At 36.7% G+C, this 11,175-nt stretch overlaps 2 protein-coding genes and 2 long non-coding RNA genes across 5 annotated transcripts in view; 2 read left to right on the top strand and 2 right to left on the bottom strand.

Annotated features, from left to right (window-relative positions):
• On the top strand, positions 1–2,800 carry LOC103131028 (uncharacterized). The gene is made up of 3 exons (XR_001660473.1): positions 1–48; positions 170–256; positions 2,754–2,800. It is a non-coding gene; the product is annotated as an uncharacterized LOC103131028 (long non-coding RNA).
• LOC103131031 (uncharacterized) overlaps positions 1–11,175 on the bottom strand; it is a gene marked incomplete at its 5' end in the record, with an annotated part of 123,360 nt that overhangs the window by 12,760 nt on the left and 99,425 nt on the right. The gene's annotated exons all lie outside the window — the stretch shown is intronic.
• The window catches only part of LOC103131027 (basement membrane-specific heparan sulfate proteoglycan core protein-like), a 64,122-nt gene that overhangs the window by 2,789 nt on the left and 50,158 nt on the right, over positions 1–11,175 (top strand). The gene's annotated exons all lie outside the window — the stretch shown is intronic.
• LOC107834663 (uncharacterized) overlaps positions 9,385–11,175 on the bottom strand; it is an 8,123-nt gene continuing 6,332 nt past the window's right edge. The window contains exons 2-3 of the long non-coding RNA XR_001660471.1: positions 10,789–10,801; positions 9,385–9,915 (exon numbers count right to left, since the gene is read on the bottom strand). This is a non-coding gene — a long non-coding RNA (uncharacterized LOC107834663). The remainder of the gene's footprint in view (positions 9,916–10,788; positions 10,802–11,175) is intronic.

Here is an 11,175-nt window from a genome sequence, read left to right as displayed (position 1 = left end):
TGATTCTGGTTTTCCTGGTGAAACGATGCGTTCAGAGAAAATCTGAAGGTGAGACAAACATTTGTTTATCCATTTTCTGTTATTTTAAATAAGTTTAACATCTATAATCTGAAATAGTTTCATCTAAAAGAGAATTACATAATTCTTTTATCAACATTGTTTTTTTTAGATAATCTAGAAGTTGGAGAGGACAACATTACTTACAGTAACATCCAAACTTCACATCATCGACGACAGAAAATCAAATCAAATGAAGGTAAAATTATGTTTCTGTTCTTTGTTTTATTGCAGAATTAAAGTTAAATAAGTTTCACCACTTTGACGTCTTTATCTGTGTTCAGAAACAGGTTTTAATAAAAGACAGTTCATCAAATGTTGACAACTCAGCATTAATTCACTGATATTAGTGACATGGAGGAATAAACAGGTTGTGTTTGTTTAGGAATAAAAACATTTCAGTAAAGTGACTCAGAAATGTCCTCTGTTGAAATATTGCAGCTTTTTATAAAACATTTTCCAAATTTGTTTTACTGTTTTTAGGCATCAATGACTCATCATCCAACCAACAACGTGGCATTTAAACCAATATTATTGATGCGATAGTGATCATATTGCTGCTCAGTTCTTATGTTAGATATTGATTTTGTTCTCATTAAATGATCTAGTTAGATAATTATAACCTCTGTTGGTTTATATTCTGGTAAATGTTGGTCGTTTCTCATTTTCTGTTCTGCAGTTTGAGGTTTTTCTGCTAAATGACTTTAATAAACTCTGCAGTCGTTCAGGTTCCTGTTTCTGTTTAAACTAAAAATGGACTAAAAGTTCTGCAAACGTTAAGAATAATAAACTTCCTCTAATGTTTCAGGACAGACAGACGATGAAACATCACAGATTGAAAATGTTTCTGATGGGAAACATGATGAAAAGTTTCATCCCGTCAGACTGCAGATCAAACCTTGATGATCAACAGGAAGTTTTTATAAATGTTCTAAAGGTTTTTATGTTTGGACCTCAGTGGTTCTGATCCAGCTGCTCTCATTCAGCTCAGTGTTTGATTCTCTGGAACCATAAAACCTTTTGGATCAGGAGAATATTGTGTAACATGGAAAGAAATGATATTTTCATTTAGTAACTATTTCTAGATGATTAAAATCTATTTATTGATCAGTTTCTCTGATTCACCTCAACATGTGGAACAAACTGAATTATTATCAGATTTCCTTGAGGATCACAGATAAACTGTCAGAAAGAGAAAAAAGCTCAGGAAGCTGAAACGTCTCGGTGCATCGATGGTTTACAAGCTGTTAGCGTTAGCATAACCCAATGCTTGGTTCTGATTGGCTGAAACCCAAAGAACAGAGATATTAGTTTTTGCAGCAGAGCATCAAAGATTCACTGGTTATATTAACACATTTTAGGGTTAATTTGGTGTTTTAACTATTAAAACAGAAAAGTTTGGTTTCTACCAGGATTTTAATTTAGAGAAGGATAAAATAACAAAGATCAATAATTATTAATTCAGAAACATTTAGCAGCTTCATTCCTTTTCTAACTGATCTGATGAGAAGTGAAACCTTGAACTGGCCAGCAGCTCAGACTGGTTTTATCTCTGTGGTCTTACTGGTTTCTGACTCAGAGTTTTATTTTTTCCTTGGTGGTGAAAAGTTTCATCTCTAAATGCTCCAGAGTTTGAGGTCTGCTGCTTGTGTCTCAATGTTGGGTTAAAAACTGAAAACTTCCTGCTGTTCATCAAGTTTCTTCTTACTGGTGATGCAGTGTTTTAATTTAACGTCTTTGGTGCAGAGCTGAATATTTGTTTTATTTTGTTAGTTCTGGACAGGAAGTCAGAATCTCTCAGTTCATGACAGTAAAATCTACTTCCTGGTTTTAAACTCTGATAAAAACTCAGTTCTGCTCTGAACCAAGGTGTTTTTCTCAGAAAACAGTTTCTGTGTAAATGAATGAATGTCAGCCAGGTCACATGATCATCAGGACCATCTGGAGCTTGTGGAGATCAATACAGTTACCAATAAATCACAAGGTTCAGGAATGATGCATAAACTGTCAGGAGCCTCAGAGTCTCTGGATCATCTGGAGGGTTCAGAACCAGACTGGACCTCCTCCATGTTTTCATCCTCAGCCTGAAGAACCAAACCTGAGTTTTGGTCTGAGGAGCTGAGAGGCTCTGATGGGTCAGAGAAACGAGCCGGCAGGCGGTGAGAGTTACAGTCTGGACTTTAACTAGACCATGAGATGAATGGATAAAAGCCTTAAATCAGGAGGGATGTCAGCTCCTTTGACCGTTAATGTTTACTGCAGAGTTTAACCAAGAATCATCAGCAGATTTCTGCTGGAAAAGGTTCAGATGAGAGAAATTAAATCATTAACAACCATCATAACTTCTAGTTTTAACTCAAAACCTTCGGCTTTGACATATTTTCTAAATTATAAACAGTTTTGAAAAACCTAGATTGTTCTTTAAGTAAAACTTAAACTCTGTTAAGAGTCAAAATCAAACATTTTTAATATTTTGAAATGTTTGCAGAACAAATTAACAAAAATAAACTGTAATTATTTTATTAATATTAATGTTACATGAGTTTTACTGATGGAGCTCAGGAGGAGCAGCTGGATGTAAAGTCCAGTTAAATTATTATTATTATTTAACTGGATTTATTTAATACTAAATATTAAACAATAATAATGAATAATCCTAATCTCATGTTCATTAGTATTTATTTCTGTTTTTTCAGATGTTTTTACAGTTGCAGTTTTTTCGGAGGGACTTCAGTTCAGGACGGTGAGTCCAGATGGACACACCTGGTTTCCTGTTGCTATGACGACGGTCTGATTAACAACAACCTGATCACCTGTTCAGATGTTAAAGATTTTTATCTGCACTGAAAAATGATCATTTATGTATAGATTGATAAATGAATATATTTGTATCAAATACAGAAGTTTAACTAAATAAATCATGTTTCTGTTTCTCCTCTAAAGATGATTTGATTACAAGTTTTTATTATATTTGATTTTATTTACAGAATCTCCACAAGACTCAGTAATATTCTGAGATCATCCACCGGACCAGAACCAGAGATCCGCTCTGACCGGATCAGAACCAGAGATCTGCTCTGACCGGACCAGAACCAGAGATCCGCTCTGACCGGACCAGATCCAGAGATCCACTCTGACCGGACCAGAACCAGAGATCTGATTGGACCTGATGTTCTGAACCTCCAGAGGTGAAACCAGCTGGTCCTCCAGGCAGCAGGAGGTTCATCATCCGCCATGTTGGCTCTGACGTCACAGCAGCCATCTTGTTTCACTGATCACATCGGCGGCCATTTTGTTTTATTGTTTCAGTCCGGACCTGTTCATATTTACATAAATACATCCTGATCATAAATCCAGTATATTGTTGCCAGCTGTTTATTTAGAAATGACTCGTTTTTATCATTATTGTAACTTTATAACGTTTGTTTTTCATGTTTTTATATAATTATAAAGTCGACATTAATCAGATCAAACTGCAGGTTTTCATATCAGAAAACTGATGATGCTGGACAATAATCAGAGACTGAAGCTGTTATTTGGTCCTGAATTATTAAATAATCCTCAAAAATACATTTTAATAAAAATATAAAAATAATGAAGAACTGTGTGAATATTTGACCAATAGAAATATCAGCTTTCATGCTGATGTATCACTTTATATGAGAGGAAATTTTATAACAAGTTAAATAAACCAAAAATCAAAGTTTATTTTTCTCCACAGAACTTTTGTTTCTGTTTCTTTTCTTTGTGTCTGTGACCTTTGAACTCTTTCTGGTTTCTCAGTTCTGTGTTTTTGACTCTTTCAGGATTAATTGATGCTGGTGAGCTATGAGTTATTATTCCTGAAAAATGTAAAATTAATTAAAGTGGAAACTAAAGGCCTTTACTGAACAGGTTTGTGTTTTTATAACCTACATAAGTTTTTATATGAAGATTTAAACAATGAATCTGATTTAATTTTGACTTTTCATCTTTTATTCCTCTCATAGATTCAGTTTATCTGGTTTCATAAAGAATAAAGTCTTTAATTAGCTGTATGCAGATGGATCCTAATATAAATATATTAATGTTTAATAAAGCATGTGGAGCTTTTAATATTTTCATTTAAATAAAACCATTTTAAATATAAAGGTCATTTGTTCAGTTCTTCATGGACAGATTGGTTAAAACCACATTGGATCAGATGTTAATGTTTCCTAATTCTTTCTTTACTTCCTGTTTTCTCAGCAGAATCATCACCTTTAATTATGATCAAGAACAATTTAGCTTCCTCCATTAATCTGTGCTCTACCGCCACCTGCTGGTTTAGCCTGTTTACTGCAGAGCGCCGCCATGTTTGGACATTGGATAGATTTTACCTCCAGTTTTTGGTCTGGAAATCATTTTAGAGGATTTCACTGTAGTTGGTAAAACCCTTGTTAAAAATAACAGTAAAGATTAATGATGAGTTTTATTTTTCATGTAAATTCCTGTTGAGTTTGTAAACATTTCATTAATAAATTTAAACCAAATATTTTTCAAACCATAAACAATACAATGTCGTAAATTGTATTAGTTTATAGTAACATTATAAGAGCAAAAACAATCTGTTGTCCAGTTTTTTTTAGTTGATGGTTTTAGGGAACTGAAGGAGTTTCTAGTTTCTTTCTGTCCAGCAGGTGGCGCCTCTGGACCAATTGAACTAAGATCTGCTACAGTATTTATTCTAATTAAATGATCATAAAGGGAAAGCCTAAGATTTCATTCTGTAACTCAAAGATATGACTTATAGAAATATATAAGTTTTTCCATAATTCATGTTATAAATGAATAAATTAGTTTGTTTTTAGTCTGAATGAACAAACTGAACCATGTTAAAGTATCAGGGATGTTTATCTGAAACAGCAGAGAACCAGCTGAACATCTAATAATATATTTAATATCAAAACATCTGGTATTTATTAGAACTAAATGTTAATATTTTTGGAGGTAGTTTTAATTCTTCTGCCCCATTTAATGAATTAGGAAAAATACTTTCAAAGTATTTTATTCATTAAACATCTGAACGTCTCACTGCTGGTAATGAGAAACAGCAAAATGAATATTTTCTATGTGTATTAAATATGTTATATAAACTAAAACAAAACCTTTTCTCTCTGGTAAAACAAAGTTAAAGTAAAAACTCCTTCCAGAGAAAAGCAGCCAATCAGAGAAGAGAATCAGTTTGAACCTGTTCAGGTGTTTCTGCTGGATTTCAGTCAGTCCTCAGGTCAGAGGGTGAGGTCAGGGTTACTGACACTTTAACTGAAACATTCATCTGATCTGAAAGCAGCAGGTGGGGTCAAAGGTCACAGCTGCTCAGTAAGAAGGTCACATTTCCACTGGTTCCAGGTTTGATTGCGATAAATTAGCTTTTTATTAACCTTTTAAATGCAAAACTTTAAACATTTTATTTAATCTAAGCTGCTGTTCCTGTGGGGAATCTAGATGATGTTTTATGTGTTTTACTGTATTTAAACTTTAAAATGAGAGTTAAAATGTCTCTACTGCTGAATGAGTCCAGAGTTGGAGCCCACAGACTGGATTATTGATCAGGTTGTTTCTGCTGATCAGATCAAACTAAACCAGCAGCAACAGAGGCTGAGCAGCAGCTGCTTTATTACAGGCAGCAACATGTTGGATAAGGTGAGTTATGCAGATAGCAGGACTACAGAGACAGGAAGTGACATCAGACATCCAGGTAGGGGGCGGGGCTTGGAGAAAGTCCAGGAACAGTTTCAGCCTCAGGTTGTTGCTTGTAGCTTCCAGAGAAATGAAATAAAAACTGATAGAAGAGAACAGGTTGAACCTGATCTGGAATCAGTCCAGAGAGGAACCTGAAGAACTGAAGCTCCTCCCTGCAGTGTGTGTGTGTGTGTGTGTGTGTGTGTGTGTGTGTGTGTGTGTGTGTGTGTGTGAGAGAGAGGTTTCCACACACTTCTCTTTGTTTAAGGATGAAACTTCAACCTGACACCAGACGGTTGGTTCTGTGTTTTGGGTTTCTGTGTCTTTAAGGCATGAAGATCCTGTTACCATGACAACAGTTAATCAGAAACAGATGATTAAAGTAACTTAAAGCTGATTTTCTTTTCTCTGACTGGTTCCTGATTGGTGGTTTTGTTGTTGAGGTTTAGTTTAGTAGAACTGGTTCTGACAGGAAGTGAAGCAGGAAGTTTATAGTTTATTTAGTGGAAACGTTTCTGGCTGCAGGTTCAGTTTCATTAAATGGTTTCATTGGTTCTGGTGACTGACAGACTGACAGACTGACCTGCTGTGGTTCTGGTGACTGACTGACTGACTGACTGACCTGCTGTGGTTCTGGTGACTGACTGACTGATGTCAGTCACTACAGCAGAAACTCTGACAGCAAAGACCAGATGAATGTTTCCATCACAGTCAGAGAAACATTTCTTCTGTTTTCAGACCAACATCAGAACCAGTCTGAGTTTTAATGCTGGATTTTTACACCTTTTAATGATCCAGAGCGTTGACTCCTTTCTTGTGGAAAAATTATTGAAACTGCTACAAAACATGGATTCCAGGTATAAACGTGACATTCTGAGTTTTTATCAACATCTTAAACCTACAGAACATCTGACTCTGTGGATTAGAGATTATCATTCAGATTTAATCTGGAATGAAGCTGATATGATCCATATTTTCTGTTTTCCTCTGAGATCTGGACTCATGATATTAAACATAACTGATTTATCTGAACCTTGAAGCTGCAGCCGTCCAGAATCCAGGATTTCCTGTTTCTACAGAAAGAAACTGATTCAGCTGAACTGCTTCTAGGAGATGATTTTATATGTGAATAAAAAAGTAAGAACAGTTAAAAACATAAACCACATGATGAGGAAGAGGAGCCTCAGCCTGGTTTTCTTCCTCCATCTTGTCAGGTTTCCTCTGAGTTGAACTTTGACCTGATTGACTCAAACCCTCCGACTGGATCAGTCAGTCAGTTTCTCTCTGTGGAGGAGAAACAGGAAATGATGAAGGTTTCAGAGAATCAGGTTCATTCACCAAGTTTGACACAAAAACAATCTGACTTTAGTCTTTGAATATTTAAAAAGAAAATAAATGATTTTAGAGAAAATAAAATGTCTTTTCTTTCCTATAAATATTTACAATGCAGTTTTTACAGGAAGATGATAGTTATTACTGTAAATATTCATGTTAGTATATAAACATAAAAAGAAACTGAATCTGCAGCTGAACAAAAAGATCAATAAACTTACAGTAAAATAGCATCTGAAGAAAAAACAATAGAAATAAGATCTTTGATTAAACACCATGATGATACAATGATATTTCATATTTCATATTAATCCTGACCTGCATTTGGTTCAAATGAAGGTAAATGAATAATAAATGTTTGGTTCGGTTAGAAAAGTCTGAATGTTTCTGTTCATCTGATGTTTTAAACTGTTTGGACAAATTTATTAAAATCAGATCAAAGTAGCTTCAATAACTGGATGAGAAAAGTTGATTATAATGTAGTTATTTATAATAAATTACAATCTGGGCTTATTTATTTCAGTGTTTATTTTTTGTTAAATGAAAAAAAAATCTTCCAAAAATATAAAAACAAATAATTTTACTAATTAAAGTTCAGTCAAATAGTTGCTGTTACTATGGCAACATGTGGATTTAAAATGATCTCCATCTTTTAAACTGGAGAATATTTTTGGCTCTGAGCTTCATCACTAAAACTCAACATTTTATCAATTAATCCAAAACATTAAAGACTTAAAAACAGATCAATCAACAAAATTGACCTTTTTCCCTGAACTTTTCTGATGTTTATTTCTGCTGAATGTGAATCTGTGAAGGCTGGAAGCTCTGCTGATGTTCAGCTGCTGATGGATGAAACCTGGTTCAGAAACATTTAAAGTTAAATGAAGAAATAACAGCAGAAACAACAACAGGATCAGGAATGAGCCAGAGCTGTTAGATGGAGCTGAGATGATTAAATTCAGATCCATCAAATAGAATAAAATAATCTTTATTTTCCTCGTCTCAAAGGTTTTAACATTATAGAGAATTTGATGGAAATCAGATTTTACAGTAAAATCAGTTTGTTGGATAAATAAAGACCAGATGAGCAGCAGCTTCATTAGAGTCACAGTTTGGTTTTATTCTGATTCTGTGAAAATAAAGATCAGCTTTAAATCAACTGCATTAATAAAGACGAGTTTTATTAGAGGGGAAGTTTATATATTAGGAAGAAAAATGCTTTAATAACCTGATTTAAAAGAGATGGTCAGTAGAACATGACCCTCAACAAACAAGTTGATTTAATCACAAAACAGGAATATTTGTTTTTCCTCTGAACTATTTATTATTGGCAATAACATCAAACTTTGACATTTTATCAGAGTTAGAAAAACCTGGCAGAAAAAATAAAAGTTCACCTGAAAATGTGATTAAAAACTAAAGAAAAAACAAACATTTAAATAAACAATAAAAACCCTGGATAATAATAAACCAGTGATTAATAAATCAGAGCTGGAAAAGGACAGAAAGCCTCTCTGGGTCAGAGGTCGGGTTCTGACCCAAACAGAGGATTTAAAGGGCCAGTAGTGTTTTAAACACTTATAGCAGAATCCAGTAACAGTTACAGTCAGCTGATATAAAACTGCTGAAGGTTTTATATGAGCTGTAAATATTAAATATGATTTAAAGGCAGAAGCTTGGAGGCGGGGCTAGGTCCATCCAGGTGTTTACAGCTGAATGGTTGCCATGGAGATCAAAGGGTTTCTCAAACATGCATCAAAGAATCGAGGCAAAACTTCAGGTTTGTTTTAGATGAGGGAAAAACATTATGACATGATTTATTGTTCATGATCCCTTTAAGCTCATGAGGTTCATGGATGAGGGAACCGGATCAGGATGGAGAGATGAACCGATCTGTAGAGGAGAGATGAGACAGGAGGAGAAACTCTAGATCTGATAGATCTACGTCCCTGTTCTCATCTATGGTCAGGAGTTTTTGCTGCTCTGCTGACCTCTGACCTCTGATAAAAGTAAAACAATAGAAGACAATGGATGATATATCATGAAGTTAAAAACAATTTTAAATAAATTCCAAAGCACCAAAACAGAAAATATAACAGAAAATTCACAGATCACAAAAAATCCAAAACCCTGAGCATTAATATTAGATATAAAAGGAAAATATAAAACCACTGAATAAAGTAACAGAAAAACACAGAACCAGTTTAAAGATTCCACTACATTCATGGAATAATAATGTAACCTTTGACCTATTGGTGATAAATTAGATTATAATGCAGGACAATGTGTTTCTGCATTTTGATCTAATAAATGCTAATAAACTCATTAATGAGCAGAAATGGATCTTAAACCATAAAGGCAGAAAATATCTCCAGGTTTTCTTTGGTCCAAAGCTGCAAATTCTGGACTGGAAATAAAAAGTTGAGAGATTTTTCCAGTTTGTGTTTGAATAGAAGAAGAAACAGAAGGAGGAGGTTCAGGTTCAGGTTGGTTCTGGTCAGACTGGACTCTCCTCCTCCCTGATGGATCCAAACCAGTTCCAGTTCCAGTTCCAGTCATGAACTGGTTCCTCAGGCACAAAAATGATTCAGTTCCTTCAGATCTTCATTCTGTCGTCAATAATCAATAGTGATCAATCAGAGGCTGCAGACTGGACCAGAGGACCAGGAAGTGTCTCTGTTGGTCCATCAGAACCTTCACTGAGATCGGCTCTGATCCAAAGTCCGACTGGATCAATGATCAGAGATGATCAACCTGATCAGACTGATTGATCAGCCATCAGTGACTCCCTGGTCTCCTCTGGTTGGACCTGGTCTGTCCCTGCTGAAGAGACAGAGGACAGTTAGAGAGACAAAGGCAGGAGGACAAAAGACGATCAGAGACAGATGGACAAACCTTTGATGTTCAGCTGAAACGTTTTCATTCTCAGCAGTTCTCCGTCTCTATAAACTCCACATCTGAACCATCTGATGTCTCTCTCAGTGGGTCGGATCAGAGTCAGACTGAGGTCTTTAGTCTCCAGAGCGTCTTTGTTCATCCTGGTTCTGTCTTTGTAGATCGGGTCCTGTTCTACAGGCTGATCAGAACCAATCTGCTCCATGTGGACAATCCTCTCTTTTTTGTCCCACCACACCACTCTGTCTCCCTTCTGCAGGTCAAAGGTCAACCTGAACGGCAGCAGGACAGACTCCGCCCCCTCCTTCACCTCCACCTGTTGGTCTGAGAGAAGCAGAAAGAGGAAGATGAGCAGTAGCAGCAGATCTTCATCACTTCCTCTCTGAAGGTGAGAGCAGCAGGAACAGGAAGGTGGATCTCTCTCCTGCTGGTTCTGATCAGAAAGTTCTACTGGGTTGAACTGGACTTTCCTTCCAGGTCCATGTTCTCCTGAAGAGCTGCTCTCCAGGTTCTGTGGACCTGGACCTCCGGTCCAGATCAGCTCCCAGCACCAACATCCCATAATAAGCAGAGAGTTGGTGGACCAGTCAGGAGGTTCTGAGTGTTTGGGTCAGAACCAGTTGGTCTCAGTAGAACCGAGCCGTGAGGCGCCACCTTTGGTTCTGCTGCTTCCACCATGAGGCCTGAGAGTGGACCGGACCCAGTGGAGCCCAACGATGGTACCGACTGGTTCTGATCCAACACAAATATCTGATCACTGAAGTCTAGAGAAATAAAGATGATCAAATGTAAACCACTGACCTTTGACCTCCAGCTGAACCTGTTTCACCATCAGGACACCTCACTTCCTGTTGGAGACTCTGCCGGTGAAGGTGTCACTGATTGTAGGATCCATCAGAGTCAGACTGAGGTCTTTAGTCTTCAGCGGGTTTTCATCCATCTTGGTTCTGCCTTTGGAGCTCGGATGCTGTTCTCCAGGCTGATCAGAACCGTTCGGATACACATTGACCACTTCATCATATGTCTCGCCCCTCCACTCCCCTTTAGTGTCTCCATCCAGACTCTCTGTGGTTCTGCAGGACAGCAGGACAGACTTCACCCCTGGTTCCACCTCCACCTCTGGGACTGAGAGACAACAGAGGACAAGATGCGTTGGACAGACAGCAGCAGCTCTGAGGACATGTCCTC

This window comes from Poecilia formosa, unplaced genomic scaffold, assembly GCF_000485575.1.
Source record: "Poecilia formosa unplaced genomic scaffold, Poecilia_formosa-5.1.2 Scaffold710, whole genome shotgun sequence".
In the NCBI taxonomy this organism is placed as follows: domain Eukaryota; kingdom Metazoa; phylum Chordata; class Actinopteri; order Cyprinodontiformes; family Poeciliidae; genus Poecilia; species Poecilia formosa.
Note: the sequence above shows the minus strand (reverse complement) of the source record. Positions and strands in the feature narration are given on the sequence as shown.